This window comes from Myodes glareolus, chromosome 6, assembly GCF_982192425.1.
Source record: "Myodes glareolus chromosome 6, mMyoGla1.1, whole genome shotgun sequence".
NCBI classification, from domain to species: Eukaryota; Metazoa; Chordata; class Mammalia; order Rodentia; family Cricetidae; genus Myodes; species Myodes glareolus.
In genome coordinates, this window is record NC_142031.1 from 113,588,883 (window position 1) to 113,596,508 (window position 7,626).

Below are 7,626 nucleotides of genomic sequence, written 5' to 3' on the forward strand. Positions count from 1 at the left end.
ACGTCTCTAGCCTCTAATCCCAGCGCTCAGGAGGCAGAAGCAGGCGGATCCCTGAGTGAGAGGGTAGCTTAGTCTTCAGAGTGAGTGCCCCTGACAGCCAGGGCTGCACGGAGAAACCCTGTCTCAAAACAACAACAACGAAAGTTCAGTCTCTTTCCTATGGCTACTGATGCCCTTCCCGGGCGGGAGACCTTATAGTCACAGGGTTGGAGGTCTAGTCTGCACATGCGCAGGACTCTCTGTGGTCGCCCCCACATCCGGCCCTGGAATGTCAACCCTTTCTTTCTGGGTCCCTGACCAGGGCTATGTTCTGCAGAAAGCAAGCCAGCTGGCAACCCTCCAACTCCACCCCCCAACCCAGAATCCCCCTTTATCTTCTGCAGCCTCTTCCCAGGGACTTCCGAGAATGCAGAGCTGACTCCACGGAGGGCTGCAAAACTTCCAACACATAAGCTTTGCTCCCATTTCCGGCCAAGAGGGTCTGACAAGGACCTATTCGTCCTCCTGCCTCCCACCCAAAGCAACCAAAACCAGACGCACAAAACACACAGAGCAGTTGTTTTCGAGACAGAAGACATCAGGCAAGGGAGGATAGTAATCCCGAGGGATGGGGGAAATGAGGTCCAGGCTACCACTGGGCTGGCTCTCTGCCTTGAGAGACTTCCAGACCACAGAGTAGGAAGGGGGACCCTGCACAGCCCAGTGGGCTTCCTGAGTGGGGGAAGCAGTATTTGAGGCATCGAGGTAGTTGCTGTTGGTAGGACAGACCAGTGAAGAGAGAACCCCCAAGTGCGTGTTTCAGACCCAAGGATTCCTCTCCAGTGGTTATTATTAATTACATTTCATATGTTTAAAAGGTTATGCAGGGCCAGGGTGCAGCTCAGTGGCGGGGGATGTGCTCAGAACACTCGAGGATCCAGGTTCAAGCTCCAGAAACTCCATCCTCCCTCCCTCCTGAAAACATTAAAAATACCACAGTCCCCAACTGGGCTAGAGATGGTGCAGGCTGTTAATCCCACCACTAAAGAGGCAGAGGCAGGCCGATCTCTGAGTTCAAGGCCAGCCCGGTCTACAGAGAAAGTTCCAGGCCAGCCAGGGTCACACAGAGAAATCCTGTCTTGAAAAACAAAACAAAGATGTCTGAAATCAAGCATCAACCCTGGATGGGTTTAACACCTGATTAGAAGGTAGAGAAGAACGTGAAGTCAAAGACAGTGCAGATTTCAGGAATGAGACATCACTGGGAAAGGGGGGGGGTGCATTTAAAATACAGTAAATGAAAAGAAAGCCAGTGACCCGGAACAACTCCCGCCAGTGTGAACTGTCTGTCAGAATCTTAGGAAAGAGAGCAGTGGGAGGAGCCTGTTAGAGGACTTGGTGGCGGAAAAGTTACCACACTGGAAGATACAAATCCAGAGATCCAAAGATCTCAATGAATCTCAAGCACAAGAAGCAAGGAAAATGGACCAGCAAAATGGCCAAGCCTGATGCCATGAATTCAGTCCCTGGGACTTACGTGACAGAAGGAGAGAACTGACAGATAGTCACTCACACACTCACACAGACACATACAGATAAGTAAGAACAACACAGACAAGACCGAGCAACAGCAGAGATGGATCGGCAAGCAGAGCATACACTGCTCCTGCAGAGGACCTGGGGTCAGGTCCCAGCACCCATGTGATGGCTCACAACCATCCATAACTCTAGTTCCAGAGGATCTGATGTCCTCTTCTGACCTCTGTGGACATCAGGCATGCATATAGCACACATACATACATGCAGGTAAGACATTCATACAGATAAAATAAAGTAAATGCATAAATAAATGTATCAATAATATTAGACTTGCAAGATAGTTCAGCAGGTAAAGGCACTTGCCACCAAGCCTGAAGACTTGAGTCCAATTGCTAGACTTACATGGTGGAAGGAGAAAGTCACGCCGAGTTGCCCTCTGACCTTTATGCACGCATTGTGGCACGCGCATATCCATGTTCAAAACGAATAAGTGTTTTGTTTTGTTTTAGTCTGGTTTTCTGAGAGACAGGCTTTCTCTGTGTAGCCCTGGCTGTCCTGGAACTCGTTTTGCAGACCAGGCTGGCCTCGAACGCAGAGATCCATCTTCTTCTGTCTGGCAAGTGCTGAGATTAAAGGCATGTGCCACTGCTGCTTAGCAAAAATAAAATGTTTTAAATTTTAAATAAAATATTTTAAAATGTTTTTCCACGACATGACACAGACCAGGTTAGTGATGCACGCCTGACATCCTGGCGCTGGAGAGGCAGAGGCAGGGAGACCTCTTGCGGGTTTGAGTAACCTGAACAACACAGCAAGTTCCAGGCCTGTTGGGGCTACATACCGAGGTCTTGTCTCAGTAAGAGAAGGCAACACACGAACAAACAAAAACTCAGAAGGAACAACTTAAAAGTTACTAGTTCACTATCTCAATTGTGGTGATGGTTTCCTAAGTGTGTACCAAATTCCACCCCAGGCAGAGTTGGCATACCCTCTTCATACAATCCTCACCACATACAGTAGGGCTTCTGGTTAGAAGGGCTATGTGTGAAAGAGTGTGTGCCAGTGTGCACATGGGAAGCTGTTAGCATGTGAGTGTTCATGCATGTTCATGCAAAGTGCTTGTAGGCCTGAATGCATGAATGAATGCTGTGGGCGCTCCTGTGAGAGCGTGAGTAAACACACGTATGCACGTGTGCATGCTTCCTGGGGGTGTGAAAGCCTGTTTGCATGCACATCACATGTGTATCTAAATATCAGTGTATGTTTATGTGGGCATGTGAGCACGTGTGTGTGTAAAGTCATATGTGTCTGTGCGGGAGGGCCTAGGAGGAAGCCCTGCAAACCACATCTGCTTTGGCTCATCCCAGAAGCTCTCACTGCCCACAGAGCAAAGCTGTGGCTTGCTCCCTGTGGGGGTTCTGAGCAGAGCTTCACACTGCTGGGCCACTCTGCCTACATAGGCATTTTTTTTCCTGTGCTCAGGGTCCTCTCAGCTGGGAGCAAGGCTGCAGAGCCGCCACCACCACCAGGCCTGCCTTTTGCGGCTGAAGGCATTGCAGAACTGGTTGGTTGCGGAAGAAAGCTGGGCATAAGCAGAGGCACAAAGGGGGCTTTAGAAGGTTACTGAGGGCAAGCAAGGAGAGTGTCTGGTGACACAGAAGATAAGGGAAGGAGGCCGTCAAAGCCCAGCATGGGTGTGGGAACCAAACTCAGGGCTTTTGCAAGAACAGTCTATGCTCTTACCTGCTGAGCCATCTCTCCAGCTCTGGTAACCTTCTTCTCTGACAGAAAGTTTTAAGGACTTTACGGTCTGCAGTAGATTTTCATTTTGTTTTAAATTTCGTGGGCCCACACATGTGTGTGCAGGTCAGAGGACAACCCCAAATGCTAGCCCTCACCTCTACCTTGTTCAGTCTTGGATAAGCCAGACACCTTAGGCTGTGGGAGCTTGCCCTTCCTCTGCCGCCCATCTCACCAGAGGAGTGCCGGGGTTCATCTGCAAGGAGTCTAGCTTTGGCATGTGCTCTGGGGATCCAGACTCAGCTCCTCATAAAGTGCACAGCAAACACTTCAAACACTGAGCCACCTCCCCTTCCCACGCTGAAGTAGTTTTACTGGGACGGAATTCTGTTGCAATTGTGCACACAAAGGAGCAGCTGGTCAAGCGCTAGATCACAGAAGCAGTACACACCAAGTTTGCTGCCCATCACAAGGTCCCCAGAGCTGAGGGCAGCTTGAGCTCCTTCGGCCAGTGAACGGGGGTCAGGGCACCTTTTCTTCACCCTGCAATGTCCAGAGATTTAGGTTCAAATGTGTTCTACCATGCTAGACGAGCTGGTCAGCAAGCTTTGGGGATCCTCCTGTCTCCACCTCCCCAGTGCTGAGATTATAGACATACATCACCACACCTGGCTGGAGGCATAAATGACTTGGAGGGTAAAAGCATGGCTGCTCTAGCAGAGGACCTGAGTTCAGGTACCAACACCCACCTTGGGTGGCTCCCAACTCTCTGTAACTCCAGCCACAACGCAACAGAGGGCTCTTGGATCTGTATGCCTGCAGATCTGCACACACACACACACACACACACACACACACACACACAAAGTTAAAAATAATCTTTTTTAAAAGAATGAAAGGAGTTTCTTTTGCTCAGTTTCAGGATGCAGTTTATCGTTGCCGGGAAATGATTTCCGGCTGCAGCAGCTCAAAGCAGATGGTCACATCGTATCCACAGCATGGATTGGCTTCCTCCTTTTCATTTAGCTCAGGACTCCTGTCAGGGCATCTTCCCACCCCAATTAACCTAGTCTAGAATCTCTTTCTTTGAACTTTTTCTGTTCCAGAGATCTCCTCTGTCCCGCGCTACCATCTCGCCAGCAAGAACCACGCGGTACACATAGGATCCTTCTGCAGAAAAGCTTTATGTCTCTTGGGAGCTAGAGCATAAGCCACATGGCGGAGACCCAGATAAGATGGAACCCATCCCTTATATAGGAAACAGACCCTGCTTCGGACGTGTCATTCTTGGATTGGTCAACTGCTCCCAGTCCCAGGTGATACCTTGACAGTAGTGGAAAAATACCAACACGTGTGAGCTTTCTAGCTCACCTGGCGGTACAGCGCCATCTATGGTGGAGAGTGTGGTTGCGGCCTTCTACACTCTTCAAAGATTATTTTGATTATTTTGCTGTATGTTGTTTTTAGATAGGGTTTCATGATGCATTTCCAGACTGTCCTCAAACTCAAGATCTCCCTGCCTCAGCGTCCCGAGTTCTTGAAGTCCATCAACCCAGACTCCCAGTCTTACTTTTCCTGTTTTGTTTGTTTGTTCTCGAGACAGGGGTTTTTGTTTGTTTGTTTGTTTTGTTTTGTTTTGTTTTGTATGTGTGTAGCTCTGGCCATCCTGGAACTCGCTCTCTAGACCAGGCTGGTCTTGAACTCAGACATTTGCCTGCCTCTGCCTCCCAGGTGCTAGGATTAAAGGTGTACATCACACTGCCTGGCCTAGTCCTACCTAATCTTAAACCTTGTTTCTTTTGGCAATGGCTGGCCCCATCTCACCCAGGGAGCATAGGCATGGGGTCTCATGGGTTAGAACACTTAAGCACAGCTGACTTAGTACAATCGATCACTCAGACTGAACTACACTTTCAGCAAAGGGCTGCATACCCAGAGGCTCAACTCAGGCTTGACTCCCTGGATCCACTGCCATACCCAGCAAAACTCTGTACACCCGTCAGCTGGCTCCAGCGGTGATTTCCCCACAGTCCAAGAAAGAAGCTGCGTGCTTGCAGGCTGCTGACCTTGTCCACCCTTCCAGTACAACATGCAGAGAGGTCACAAGGAAAGGTTGCAGCTGATCGCTACAGGATTGTTTATATCACAGGCCTACAGGCAGCAGGAAGCAAACAGCGTCTTTATAAAAACATTGATCGTACAGACAGGCTTAGCCAGGATGGAAAGTCACTCCTTTTTGTGTCTTTGCTGACACCAGACCTTGGCGGTGTTGGCTGAGCAGGGCTTGGGAAAGTTGAATTAGGCTCAGCTATCCCCACCTTACTCTACAGTGGCCTTACTTGGTCTCCCATTGAGGTTCCTCAGCAGTCACACCCTTTCCCACCCTATGATCAAGGGGCATCCCTGAGATCAACAAAAGGGTGAGGGAGGGAAGGGATAAGGGCCATCTGAGGTTTGCCTGGGGCAAGTAAGACCCAGTATATCGTCAGGGTCAGAAGGGTCTTCAGCACCTCAGTTACCTGCCAATGACTCTGAGGCCCTGAGTCCTTCAGCAAGAAGAGTGATGCTTTTGTTCTGGGCAAGATCCACTAAGACCACTGTGGCTCTGCGCCCTGCGCGGTGGCAGTGGAGCTCTTCTCGCCGCTGTGTACGCATTGCCACCACCCGACACCAGCACCGTATCTCTCCAGCCGGTATGATTTGAGTATAGAATGTCCCCCATAGGGTTGTGTGTTTTCACATTTGATCTCCAGCTGGCGGCACTGTTTGGGGGAGATTTAGAACCTTTGGAGCACCTTGCCCAGCTCTCAGATATAGGTCTCCGGTCTCCGGAGCAGGGCTTCCAGCTTTCTCCTCCATCAGCTCAAACCGTGTAAAAAGCTGCGACAGTCTGGCCACTGTGATGGACCACAGCCTCTGAAACCCTGACTCCGCAGTGAGAAAAGTGATTAACACATCAAAGGGAACTCAGTGGGGGGTTATTATTTATTTGACAGAGGTGGTGCTTGAACTCAAGAGCCTCACATGTGACAGGCAAGTGCTCTGTCATTAGCCATGAAGCTGGATTTGAAAAACTGTGTTGTCCCACAGGTTTTGGTTGAAAACCCTGCTGAGGCTTCTAGAAGGAATCAAGGACACTTAGGGCCTTGCTCTGCTCCGAAGGCTTTCCAACCAAGAAGTGGCCAAGTAGGGCATAGCTGGAGGGAGAGAGGAGCTATGGGGCAGAGGGAGGCCAGAGAAGGGGGCAGGGGACAGGGACCATCACATAGTCCTGGTGTGGGCTGAGGAGCAGAGAGGCATACCTCTGAGATGGCTAGACATCACTGTGGGCTTCAAAGGAATGGATTTCCCTGGGCTCTGACTCCGGCTGGATAAACAACGCCTGCAGATTTCTGATCAGCAAGGGGTCTGCGGGATGGTGAAGAAGACTCGGGGCTGAGGACACAAGGAGGTGGCTCTAAAAAGCCCCAGTTTTCCAAACCACGAGAGTGGAGACAGAAATCTGAGAAGCACCAGCAGCACCAAGCCTCTCATCCTCAGACCAGCGACCCCCTGGATGGACTTCAGATACATTTCACGGCTGCCCACAGGCTCTGTAGTGGGAAGCTTGTTTTTCTTCTTTCTGACCAAAAGTAGATTTGCTGACAGATTAGCGAGCAGGGGGCTGGGGTGACAGGGAGGTCACCCAGGAGTGCAAAGCTGTGTGGAGCCTTGAATCACCCTAATGAGGTGCCTCCTTTCCTGAGAGCTGGGAGGGAGGCTAGCTCGGGAGGAACCCCTGTGGCTGACTGGCTTAGGCTGGCAGGGCAGTGGCTTCCATCTGGCTCCCAGGAGGAAGCCCTTCCCCCACAAGGGTGGGCTATTATCCCACTGTGTGCCTGTGGACACTGAGGCACGGAGCACTTGTGAAAGAGAGTTCAGATTCCTGCAGGGACCCAGCACTCCTCTCTACATCTCTCAAGTACGCAGTCACTAACCACACACCATAAAATGCACCATTTCACCTGGTCTGGGCACACAGCTTCATGGAGCAGGCACACACATTCTGCCATCGGACTTGGTCCTGTCCTCAAAGGTTGTTTGGTTTATCTGGCTGTGAGTAGCTTTTGTTCTTTTTTAGGCGGGGCCTCACTCCTGGCTGGCCTTGAACTTGCAGTGATCCCCTTGCCTCTGTTTAGGATTGTGGGCCTGCAACATCACACTTGCTTATTGCATTTACGTATATTCGGTGTATATAACAGATAAGACTGCACTCATTTCACAGGAAGAACAGGCCAGCAGAGGCTTTTGGTTTTCTCCCAGTTTTTGTCAAATGTGTCAGTATGGTTTAGGGTAGGGCCAAAGGGTCTGAATCTTGCCTGCCATGTA